The sequence below is a fragment of the Silene latifolia genome, chromosome 2 (assembly GCF_048544455.1).
Source record: "Silene latifolia isolate original U9 population chromosome 2, ASM4854445v1, whole genome shotgun sequence".
In the NCBI taxonomy this organism is placed as follows: domain Eukaryota; kingdom Viridiplantae; phylum Streptophyta; class Magnoliopsida; order Caryophyllales; family Caryophyllaceae; genus Silene; species Silene latifolia.
This window is the reverse complement of record NC_133527.1, coordinates 83,315,623-83,329,149: the sequence shown is the minus strand read 5'-3', so window position 1 is coordinate 83,329,149 and position 13,527 is coordinate 83,315,623. Positions and strand designations below refer to the sequence as shown.

General features: G+C 39.2%; 1 non-coding gene across 1 annotated transcript; it reads right to left on the bottom strand.

The window, feature by feature from the left end:
- Positions 1–3,387: 3,387 nt before the first annotated feature.
- LOC141645561 (small nucleolar RNA R71) lies at positions 3,388–3,494 on the bottom strand. The gene has a single exon (XR_012545041.1). It is a non-coding gene; the product is annotated as a small nucleolar RNA R71 (small nucleolar RNA).
- Between the last annotated feature and the right edge of the window lie 10,033 nt (positions 3,495–13,527).

Here is a 13,527-nt window from a genome sequence, read left to right as displayed (position 1 = left end):
AAGGAATTACTGAGTTAACGTTAAGGTATGGGTGGTCTTAGTATGCCGAACCCTGCGCGCTACCTCGGCGTATGCTCTCCATGTGGCTTGACTTAAGATAAACGTCTGCGTAGCCTCACATGGCAGGGGCTGGACCCTCAAAGTGTGCTTCATCTGATAAGTAACCAACATTAGTCCCAAAGCCTTTCTTCGTAGAAGCGTTATAAAGTCCAAAGTAGTGCAAATTACCTGGTGTTGTCTCATGGTGTTCCAGGGCAACACCTGGATCCAGGAAGCCACAGCCTGTACTACTCGGTTTAAAAACGACTCTTTCTGACTAAAAAAAAGAAAAACTAAAAGAAAAAAAAGTTTGTGTAAAATACTAACACCTAAAGCATACACTAACCCCCACCCCTTTTTTTTTCCTTTTTTTTTAAAAAAAAAAAAAGTTTTTTTTTTTTTTTTTTAAAAAAAAAAAAAAAAAGTTTTTTGTTTTTTTTTTGTTATTTTTTTTTTTTTTTGTTATTTTTTTTTTTTGCTTCACGGACTTTCGAAAGGTCCTTTGTACACTAAAGCTTTGGCACTTTGTCAGACAAAGTACCGTTTCAAGTGACGGATGTTCCAGGGTTTATCCAGGATTTGACCGTGCATGGTCATCAACCTGTATGCCCCATTCTTGACAACGCTTTCGACCTGATATGGCCCTTCCCATTTGTAGGCAAATTTGCCTGCTTTGTGGTTCTTGGTATTTTCGAATACCCTTCTGAGTACAAGGTCCCCCACTTCAAGGGTCCTTATCTTGACATTCTTGTTGTACGTCCTTGCGACAAATTGTTTATACGATGCCATACGTATGTAGGCACTTTCTCGTACCTCATCAACTGTATCCAGACTTCTGGCCATTTCGACTTTGTTCTGCTCTGCCGTCTGACAGCCGTATCTGTGCGTGGGTACTGATGTGACCATAATTAGCGCATATTTAGCCCCCGAATTAGCCTTGTTCCCATGCTTTTTAGTGCATATTTGGGTCATTTATTATCTTTAGTTCTTTGTTTTGCATATTCTTTGAGATTTTGATCCCTTGGTAGGAAAGGAGTAAAAATCTTGCATTTTCATGGCAAAACGAGACTAAATTGATCGAATTCAATGACCAAGCATCAAGGAGAGACAAGATTAGAAGGCCTTTGTACATATGATAGTAGATGAGCAATGTTGAGAAAGGATCCTTGAGTCCCCAAGGAAATCCCCAAGGAATTTATGAAGAAAAGGGAAGAAAAGAAGAAGAAGTCTTGCTGAGGCACAATCCGTGCGGATTGTCTACAATCCGGCCGTCCTCCACCTGCACAATCCGTGCGGTTTTCCACCAAGACGCTCGGGTTTAGCCACCACAATCCGCCCGGATTCTCTTGAATCCGCTCGTGTTCCATCGCCAGAATCCGCCCGTCCCGACCCTGATCCGCTCGGATTCCTCTACAGCGCATTTTCGTCTTCTCCAAGCTACAAAGAAAGAAGTCCTTCCTTCGAAAAATACCGGCTCCTCCCTGCTCAATCTAAAAAGTGTAATTACTAGTTAACCCTAATGCATCCTCCTAATTTCCACTATAAATACCCCATTAGTCTAATTAGAAGAGGATGTTCTTCTTATCAATAATTAGAGTAGTTAATATCAATCAAATCTCTCTTTAGTTTTGTAATCAACAATTAATCAAGTTCTAATACAAGTTTTATTTCCTTAATCTCTCTTTTGTTCATCCTTTATTTTGGGTAATTGAAGATTATTTGGGTTATTATTGGGAGATTGACAACCTCTCAATCAAGCATCAATTACTTCTTTTATCTTTGCTTTATTATTGGAATCATTAGTAGGTATAATTCTCTTAATCCCTTTTTAATTATTGTTAATTACTTTCATTTATTCATCATGTTTCATTTTGTTGGTATGATTGTCAACCTTGCTAGCATGATCAACATGATAATGAGTGAGTAGTCTCTTAGCTAGGGTTAATGGGTGATTAGGGGAAACCAACATGGGGAATGATTCATGCTTAAATTAATATGCTTTCATGTTTTATTTGCTTGCTTGTTTTGATCTCAACTCATGCACATGTTATGTTTGATGAAATGCTAAGCCTATGAATCCTTGCATTTATTACCATCACCTATCTTTTCAATGAGACTTGTAAGACATAAACCAACTCGAGTCTCATTAGACCATGCATGTTGTTGAGTAGGGAAGATTAAGTCGACTTGTAGGTGTTGGACAATCTAATCGATTCGGCTCCGGGACCCAAACTTTCCTAGGATTGTAAGATATAACCCAACTCAATCCATCACAACAATAATTGCTTGCTTATAATTTGAGAACATGTTTGTATGATCCATTCCCATGATTCCCCTATGATCCCATGACACCCTAGTGCTTCTTAATCAATTGTTTACACCCTTTTTTAATTCATCTTGCTTGTTTATTTTCATTGCTATTTTAGTTAGTGACCTTCTACATCAACCCAAATTCTGACACCTCTAAGACACCACTAGTTTCAATAGAAATCCCATTTCAATACCCGTCCCTTGGGATCCGACCTTTACTTGCCTCTTTACTAATTGTAGAGTTGTTTGTGAAGTTATTAATTGTGTTTTGATTCGGACGTGACCCAACGACTACACCTTAAATTGTGAACACGAAACGGACCGATCAAAAATGGCGCCGTTGCCGGGGACGGTGTTTACTTGATTTAGATTTCCTTTTATTGTTATTAGTTGTGTCTTTCTTCGCCTTGGGGAAGTAAAACTCCTCAAGGTTTATTCTAATTGTTTTCGAGTTGTTTGATATTTTGCATGTCTAGAAGGTCACAAGGTGATTTGTTACCTTTTGACCGTGAAATTGAAAGAACCTTAACAAACAATAGGAGATTTGCTAGGAGGAATTTGAGAGGTATTAGTGAAGTTGTTCAACCCACTATTGAGTTCATCAACCCTTTCGCAATAGAAGGAGAGGAGAACCCATTACACAATACCCCACAAAATCAACCTACAATGCCTAAATTCTCGTCACATTCCGTACCCACCGAGGAGAACCTACCCAATGGTACTCCTACACCACATCATCTAACCGGAAATTTTATTGCCAAATCCGCCTTTATCCAATTAGTCGAAAGGAGCCAATTTGGGGGGATGCCTAGTGAAGACCCTCATTCTCATATGGAAACCTTTTGCGACTATTGTGATGCGATCTCTCAAACCGGTGTGACTCAAGACCAAATTCGATGGGTCTTATTTCCTTTTTCTCTAATCGGCACCGCGAAACAATGGTTGAAGGGCCTTGATAAGGCCACTCTCGGAATAGATTCTTGGAAGAAGTTGGCTCTAGCTTTCTACAAAAAATTCTACCCACCGGAAAAGACTAACATGCTAAGAGCTCAAATTACGGGTTTTAAGCAAAGGGATGAAGAATCTTTGTATGAAGCTTGGGAGCGGTTCAAGGGAATTTGTCGCTCATGTCCTCACCATGGACTTAGCGAATGGTTTTTGGTACAACAATTTTGGAACGGTTTATATGAAGATTCAAGGAACATCCTCAACATGGGATCAAATGGAATGTTCACCGAAGTTGATGACAATCAAACATGGAACAAAATTGAGGAAATGGCGGTCCATAACTCACAATATAGTAGACCTCGCAAGGCTACTAGAGGAGGAAAGCATGAAGTGGACTCCGTTACTCAATTGGGTGCTCAACTTAGTGCTCATATTGACACAATCAATTTGAAGTTTGAAAAAGCTATGGCTAGACTTGAAGAAGTCTCAAAATCACCAAAGCATCATGTTAATGCCATGACGGCATCCTCATCAATCCCAAGTGGGATATGTGAGAATTGTGGAACTTTGGGACATGACCAAAGTGAATGTAGGGGAACAAATGAACAAGTGAATGCTTTCCAAGCATACAAGAGTGGTACCCCTTATTCCAACTATTACAATAAAAACACCAAGTTTGACCCAAATCTCTCATACAAAAGCCAAAATATTCAAAACCCTCAAACAACATACACTCCACCACCCATGAGAAACCAAAATCAAAGACCCTTTTACAATCAAAACCAAGGTTACCAAAATCAAAATCCATACAATCACCAAAATGACCAAGGTTTTGATGTCCAAAAAGCGGTCCTCCAAATGCAAAAGAATCAACAAGAATTTTTCACTCAAATGCAAAAAGATAGCCAAGCAAAGGAAACCACCATCAACAACATCCTAGCTCACACCAAAATGTTGGAAACCCAATTGACTCAACTAGCATCTTCAAGCTCACAAAGACAAAAGGGGCAATTACCACCTCAAAGTAATCCTCCAAGACATGAAACGGTTAGTGCCATTCACTTGAGAAGTGGTACAAGGTATGAAGCACCGAAGAAGCAAGTTGAGGATGAAGTTGTGGAAGCTAGTGATAAGGAAGAAATGGTGCAAAACTCCAAGGATGGAGAATCATGAAAAGAAGAAAGTTCAAAGAAAAATGAAGACAAGGTCAAGGAGAAGGAGCCCATGTGATTAGACTTCCTTTTCCAAGTCGTCAAGCCAAGCCCAAATTTGACGATCAACTTGGAAAGTTCATGGAAATTGTGAAGAATTTGGAAGTCTCGATTCCTTTCACGGAATTAATCAATCACGTGCCGGCCTATGCGAAATACATGAAAGATATCCTCACAAAGAAGAAGTCAATCCAAAAACTTGAGACTATCGCCTTCACTAAGGTGAGTAGTGCAATACTTCAAGGGAGTTCACCTCCAAAACTAAAGGATCCGGGAAGCTTCTCAATACCGTGTACCAATGGCGACACAACGATCAACAAAGCCTTATGTGATCTAGGGGCTAGTGTGAGTGTCATGCCGTACTCGGTGAGTAAAAGGTTGGGGATGGGAGAGCTTAAATGCACCAATATCACACTCCAAATGGTCGATAGATCGACGAAGACACCATTAGGGATATGGGAAGATGTCCCCGTACGAATTGGGAAGTTTTTCATCCCGGTGGACTTTGTCATTGTTGATATGGAGGAAGATTCCATCATTCCAATCATTCTAGGAAGACATTTCCTACACACCGCGGGTGCGGTGATCGATGTGAAACATGGTGAGCTCACTCTAGAAGTGGGAGATGAAAGCATAACCTTTAATCTTGACAAGACTATGAGAGCTCCTCGTTTGCATGAACCGTGTTTCATGATTGATCATTATAGCCGAAAGGATGAGAGGAAGAAATCGGAACTCCAATGGAAGAAGAAAATTGAAGATGCTTCATTCAAAGAGCAAGTGAATTGTGACAAGGAGAGCTTGCAAAGCTCATCAAAATCAATCAAAGAAGAAGAGGATGGCCTCATTGGCCAAGAGAAGAAATTGGAAGAGTTGTCTCCATCAAATCAAGAGATTTTCAATGATCAACTTAATGAAGTTTGTTGTCTTTGGGACGATGAATTCGAAGGGATTTTTAATCCCTACATTGGTAATGCCATCGATCAAGACCGACAACAAGGGCCAAAGTCTATTGAAGAGCTCTATAACAATAATGAACAAGCTTTTGATTACTTTTTCAAGGTGTTGAGCAACATCAACAATACCTTGAACATGCCCCCTTGACATCTCATCAAGAATGAGAGTTTGGTGGAGTCCTCCCTAAACCACCATTTGTAAATATTTCTAACTCCCTAACTCGCATTTCAATTCTTGCATTTTTGTCATCTTTGGATTTTTATTTACTTTGATCAAGATAATTGTCATGTTTGAGAGAAGTGAGGGAGGGACTAATAATTTCAATTGATGTGTAGTGCTTTAGCTTAGTGTGGGGATGGCAATTGCCTAGGCTAATCATGCCTTAGTAGTGCCTCCACAATGAAGAACACAATATATGAAGAAAAATAGAAGAATGATAAGGGATATGCATTGTACACGGATGGAACTGAATCCGGGTACAAAGGGGCCGAATCCGAGCGGATTCAAGAGAATCTGCCCGTCTTCATGCAATCCGAGCGTATTGGGTATAAGACACACGTCCCTATGAGCTGCATTTTTGAAATATTTTTTACTGTAAGAGAATCCGGGCATCCTGAACAGCAATCCGCCCGTCTCTGGAAATCCGTCCGTCTTGGAAAGAAGACGCCCGTCTTCTCTGCTGAGGAAAACAAGAAAAATTCCTGGACTGAAATCCGTCTGTCTTCTGGAGAATCCGCCGGTCCCGTATCAGCAAATCCGAGCGTCTTCTCTTAAAGACGCCCGTCTTTAGGCGAGTTTTATCAAACCCAGAAAGTCAAGAATCCGCCCGTATTGGGCAGAAACCGCACGGATTGCCCCTGCAGTTCGAATTTTTCGGTCTTTATAAAATCCCTCTCACCTTCATTCATTCATTCATTCATTCATAACACTACTTCAAAACATCAAAACCCTCATCCTCTCCATCACAAAAACAAAATCCCTCAACTACATTCACCAAAATCAAATCAAAACATCCTTTCAACAACAAATTAATCACTCCTTTTTCAATAAAAATCAAAACCAAGCTGATGCGGTTGAGGTCGTCACTCATCCAATCAAACACATTTATAATAATCAACAAACAACTAGTTAGCGGTAAGTCGAGGTCGATCCATGGGACGGTGTGCTTTGGGTTCTAAGTCTATCTATCTCAATTTATGCTAGTGTCACAATTGATGGGGTTTGTAGTTGTGTTCTAGGCTAATGCAAGCAATAAGGTAAAACGAGCAATAAAAGGAAAGATGTAAACAAATGATTAAAAGTGCTAGGATATCATGGGGTCATGGGGGATTCATGGTGTTGATCATACAAACATGTTTACAATTATATGCAAGCAATTAGTGTTGTGGAGGAACCGAGTTGGGTTATGTCTTACGGTTCATAGGAAGAGTTGGGTCCCGGAGCCGAATCGATTAGATTGTACAACACCTACAAGTCGACTTACTTTCCTCCTATTCAACTTCTATGCATGGTCTAACAAGACTCGAGTTGGGTTATATCTTACAAGTCAAGTTGAGTAGATAAGAGATGGTTGTAAATGCAAGGATTCATAGGCTTAGCATTTCATCAAACATAACATGTGCATAAAGTTGACATCACAACAAGCAAGCAATTTAATCATGTGAACATATTAGATTAAGCATGAATCAATCCCATTTTGGTTTCCCCTAATTACCCATTAATCCTAGCTAAAGAAACTACTCACTCATTATCATGGGAAACATGTCATTAATGGTGTCCATCATCATAACAAGTATAAACATGATAATGGAATGAAGAAATGAACAATAAAGAGTAAAAGGGTAAAAGAATTATACCAACTTTAGATGATCCAAATAATAAAGCAAAGAATAATAGAAGAAACTTGATTGATTGATGGAAGGTTGTCAATCTCCCAATAATAACCCAATAATCTTCAATTACCCAATAATAAACTTGAATGATAAACTTGAACAATAATTAAGGAGAGATTAATGTGTAATTTGTGGAAAGATTAAAGAGTAATCTATTCTAATCTACTCCTAATCTAATCTAAAGAAGGATTTTCTACCCAAAAACAACATGCTTGATTAATTACAAAGATGGGGTATTTATAGTGGAAATTAGGTGGGATGCATTAGGTTAACTAAGGGCTAAACTAGTAATTACACTTTTGAGATTTGAGCAGGGAGACTCCGGTATTTTTCGAAGGAAGGGAGTCTTTCTTTGAAACTTGGAGAAGACGAAATCATGCTGTGAAGGAATCCGGGCGTATTGGAGTCGGGACGGGCGGATTCTGGCGGTGCAATCCGAGCGGATTCAGGAGAGGGACGCTCGGATTGTTGAGGGGGAATCCGAGCGGATTCCAAGGAGAGACGCTCGGATTGTACCAAGGGAATCCGAGCGGATTGGGAGCAATCCGAGCGGATTGTAGCAGGGGACGAGCGTCTTCAGCGTAAGACGCGCGGATTGCTGTACAGCTTCTTTGTTTGAGCTCAGATTGTAAAACGGACGTCATTTTCTCATCCGGACTCCTATTGGAGTGATTCAAAAGCCTAGATCGCTTGTTTTTTCGACGCCGTTCCATCTAGCATATTTTCAGAGCCAAAAGAGCAACTCTTGGTTTGCGTTCCGAGCAATTTTCTTCATGAATGGCTTCCTTGCTTTTCCTCCTTGCTTTAAACCTTATGACCCTTCTATATACTCTTTATTCCTACATCTTTGGTCATCATTCTTGCCTCCTCTTCATACTAGTCCATCTAATATCATCAAATGGCTTCCAAATATGCACAAAAGACGGGAATTTCCGCCTTATTATCTTCTTTTCTACAAAACATATGAAATGCGGTAGAAAAGCAAATAGGAAGGTTTTGACGGATAAAATGGCCATGAAATGCTATAATAGTATGCAAAATAGGCTCAATTAGGGGACTAAATGTGCGCAAATAATGTTCACATCAAATATCCCCAAACCGAACCTTTACTCGTCCCGAGTAAAGAGGTGACAAAAACTAGACCTTTATTTAAACTAACCTACTAATATAACCGATATGAGACAATTAGCGGGTCTCACTCCGCCCCTTCAACTCACAACAAGGCAACCATGAGGTAGGATGCCTTCTTGCAAGGCAAGGTGGGTCTTGCCAAAATGGCGACACATCCAAACATTAAGCACACAAAATCACATAATGGATGCATCTACAAAAAGAATAGCCACTTTCCTCATCTAAGTGGCGGAAATTATCTACAAGGGAAGCAATTCAAGGGTACACACTCCTTCATAGATGCAATTTGTTCAAACTACTAAGCCTAGAAGGATACCAATAAATCACCTCCAAAATGTGTCAAGCTAGGGTACCTTTGTCCTCAATCGTTAAATGCTTTTGTCAGGAGTAGACTCCCTATGGTGTTAGAAACACTGGAGGATCGCGGAATTCCCCCTCTTGCCTAGACAAGAAGAAGGGTCGTCCCCTCTCTACCATGCACAAAAATGGATACGGTGGATAAAGGGATCGATAGATATTTGAGTTTCACTTTGGGAGTTTGCTTTCATTTTTGTTTTCCCCCCAATTTCATTGGCATTTGACATTTGAGAACACTTTCTTTGCCATTTCTTTTTGATTTTTGGCTTTTCAATACTTGACAACTTTTTGCATTTCTTTTTTTTTTTTTGAACATTTTCAAAGTCACCCCAATTAGTAACGAGGGTGCCTTGTATTTGAAGCTTTAGGAGTTCTATTTTTGCTCCTCTTTTCATTTGATGCATTTTTGCAAACTTTCTTTCACTTTTCATTTCATTGAACTCAAATTGATTTCTTTTTGTGCCCATTCCCTTTGATGACAAAAATGTGGTAGAACATGGATGAATGATGGAAGTATGCATGGTTTCAAGGGTCACCTTGGAATAAACGGTAGCCAAGGAGTTATCACACCACAAGGTACTTTTGACTACGCCTTAAACCATGGGTCAAAGGATACTAGCATGACACATCCTAGGGTGTTTTACAAGTATTCTAACAAGCAAAGTCTTAAGAAGAAAAAGCATCTACTAGGGCCTATATACACTTGTCATGCTTCCCAAGTTGACGGTTTCGCAAAATTTTTCTAACCATGCAAACTACATGCCATGATGCAACTAGCATATAAACATCCTAATGCATATGATTCTACCAACTAATATGCCAAATAAACTAAATGCAATCCTAATTTCACATTGTTTTACCGCATCAATCAAAATAAAGCCACATAGTCATTAACATAAAGAGGAAAAAGGAGATTGGAAAGATCATACCATGCGGTCTTCAATATCCTCATGTCTCGGATGTGGCGTAGTCAATCAATGTGAACAAGGATAAAACAAACACAATATATACAAAGGAAATGAACTTGTTTTTGGGTTTTTCAATTTTTCAAATTTTTATGGTTTTTGTTTTTATGAAATTAAAAGACATATTTTTGTGATTTTTCGAAATTTTTCAATTTTTATGCATTTTTGGAATATAAATTCCCATCCCCCACTTTATTTTGGACATTGTCCTCAATGTACATGTAGGAGTAGGAATGAAAAAGAAATACATGTTTTTGGATTTTTGATTTTTTTGAAATAAAGTACAAATGCAATGATATGGTATGAATGAATGCATGCTCTAACTAAATGCAATTCTATATGACGTATATAACAAATGAATGCAATCTAAACTATACTATATGATGCATGATTTCTAGTAAACTATGGTCACTTATGATCAAACCTCCCCAAACCGATTTAAACACTATTTCTAGTGTAGAAAAGAATAGGATTGGTCATTAGTGATTATGCATGAATTCTAGTCTATATGCAACTATCTACATGAATCATGTGAGATATATTACAATGCAAACTATACTATATGAACTAACTAATGTAAATGCAATATGAGATATAATACAAATGCAAGCTTAATGTACATGTATGCAATTGTAAATGTAATGCAAAGTGAAAGGAGAGGGTATCTTACAAATGGTGGTTTGAGGGAGGACTCCACCAAACTCATTCCTTGTTGCCATGGTTATAGATCTTGTCCATGTTGCTCAATGCTCTCAATAACCGGTCAAATGCTTAGGCACAATCCTCAAATAAGCATAAATAAGGTTTGTTCCAATTCAAGATGAAGCTTGGCCAAGGGAGCTTGTCACTTATTCTCTTCTTCACCTTGCCCTTGGCATTTGAGCCTTTGAAACACTTCCAATAAGTAAGCCCATGATTCTTTTCATCACTAGGTATGAAGTATGGTTTATTTTCGTCCGGAGACTTCCACTTACCACCTTCTCTTTCACTTTCGGTGATGATGATAGCATTTGAATTTATCAATCCTTCATGAGTAGAAGGAGAATCCTTATGATCTTGATGACCGAGTTCCTTGGAAGTGGACATTGTGGGTGCCAAATTTCCACAAGTAGCTTCACGTGCAAGTTTCTCTTTGAGCTTTGCCACCAAGTAGCTTTTGTATGATGCCTTGACCTTTTGAAGAAGGTCCACCATATCCTCTCCAACAATCATTGGCTCCATGGTAAGGGCCAAGTAGTCTTCATGGGAAATGGAGAAAAGGAATTCATCTTCTTCATGGAAGCATACCTCAAACTTCTCAAGGATGGGCTCCTCAAGTAAGGCAATTTCACAACTCCATTCCTCTTCTTCATTACAAGACACATATCCCGTATAAGCTTCATCCATAGGCATGTCATCATCGCTATCTCCATAAGAATCATAAATGGGAGCTTCACTCCTCTTCATTAACTCTTCCTCCACCATCTCAATGTCTACTTCAAATGACACACCCTCATACTCACAAAGGCTAAGAGTATTTGGCTTACTCAACCTTATGTGTTCATCATCAAATACCACACTTTCATACTCACAAGAGCCCAAAGAGGTTGGCTCTTCCCACTTCTCATCAAAGGTAACTCCTTCAAACTCACATTCATGGTCAATGTCCAAGGAGTGGTGGGGGTGGTTTCTTGGGATTCTCTCATTTGGGCAATTTGAATCTCCAACTCCTCACATTGGGCAACAATGCCTTGAAAAACATTGTCCCTCTTTTGGCTCTCCTCTAGCATTTGTTTTATGAAGTTTTGTTGATCTCCCATCATTTGGAGAATCACATTTTCAATGGGTTCATCTTCTTGTTGTGGGTAGGTGTGAAAGTGGTTGTATTGTGGCATTTGGAATTCATTGTGAAGTGGGTATTGGGTGGATGGTTGTTGTTGGTATTGGATGTGGTGATTTTGGTGGGAAAAGTTGGGGTAGTAGTTAGGATTTTCATTGTACGAATAATAAGGTAGGTTTGTGTTGACTTGCTCCTCAAACTCCCCATACCCATAGTCATACTCAAAAGATCCACCACATACTCCATATGTCAAGTCTTGAGTCATCATCACTAAGACAAGGAAACAACTACAAGCATGGAAACTACACAAAAACGGTAAGAACAATCCTTGAGGAACGAGTTCCTCAAGGTGAAAGCACAATTAAAATAGACAAACAAGTAAGAACTTAATCACATAGCACCATCCCCAACGGCGCGCCATTTTGATGCGGTTGAGGTCGTCACTCATCCAATCAAACACATTTATAATACTCAACAAACAACTAGTTAGCGGTAAGTCGAGGTCGATCCATGGGACGGTGTGCTTTGGGTTCTAAGTCTATCTATCTCAATTTATGCTAGTGTCACAATTGATGGGGTTTGTAGTTGTGTTCTAGGCTAATGCAAGCAATAAGGTAAAACGAGCAATAAAAGGAAAGATGTAAACAAATGATTAAAAGTGCTAGGATATCATGGGGTCATGGGGGATTCATGGTGTTGATCATACAAACATGTTTACAATTATATGCAAGCAATTAGTGTTGTGGAGGAACCGAGTTGGGTTATGTCTTACGGTTCATAGGAAGAGTTGGGTCCCGGAGCCGAATCAATTAGATTGTACAACACCTACAAGTCGACTTACTTTCCTCCTAATCAACTTCTATGCATGGTCTAACAAGACTCGAGTTGGGTTATATCTTACGAGTCAAGTTGAGTAGATAAGAGATGGTTGTAAATGCAAGGATTCATAGGCTTAGCATTTCATCAAACATAACATGTGCATAAAGTTGACATCACAACAAGCAAGCAATTTAATCATGTGAACATATTAGATTAAGCATGAATCAATCCCATTTTGGTTTCCCCTAATTACCCATTAATCCTAGCTAAAGAAACTACTCACTCATTATCATGGGAAACATGTCATTAATGGTGTCCATCATCATAACAAGTATAAACATGATAATGGAATGAAGAAATGAACAATAAAGAGTAAAAGGGTAAAAGAATTATACCAACTTTAGATGATCCAAATAATAAAGCAAAGAATAATAAAAGAAACTTGATTGATTGATGGAAGGTTGTCAATCTCCCAATAATAACCCAATAATCTTCAATTACCCAATAATAAACTTGAATGATAAACTTGAACAATAATTAAGGAGAGATTAATGTGTAATTTGTGGAAAGATTAAAGAGTAATCTATTCTAATCTACTCCTAATCTAATCTAAAGAAGGATTTTCTACCCAAAAACAACATGCTTGATTAATTACAAAGATGGGGTATTTATAGTGGAAATTAGGTGGGATGCATTAGGTTAACTAAGGGCTAAACTAGTAATTACACTTTTGAGATTTGAGCAGGGAGACTCCGGTATTTTTCGAAGGAAGGGAGTCTTTCTTTGAAGCTTGGAGAAGACGAAATCATGCTGTGAAGGAATCCGGGCGTATTGGAGTCGGGACGGGCGGATTCTGGCGGTGCAATCCGAGCGGATTCAGGAGAGGGACGCTCGGATTGTTGAGGGGGAATCCGAGCGGATTCCAAGGAGGGACGCTCGGATTGTACCAAGGGAATCCGAGCGGATTGGGAGCAATCCGAGCGGATTGTAGCAGGGGACGAGCGTCTTCAGCGTAAGACGCGCGGATTGCTGTACAGCTTCTTTATTTGAGCTCAGATTGTAAAACGGACGTCATTTTC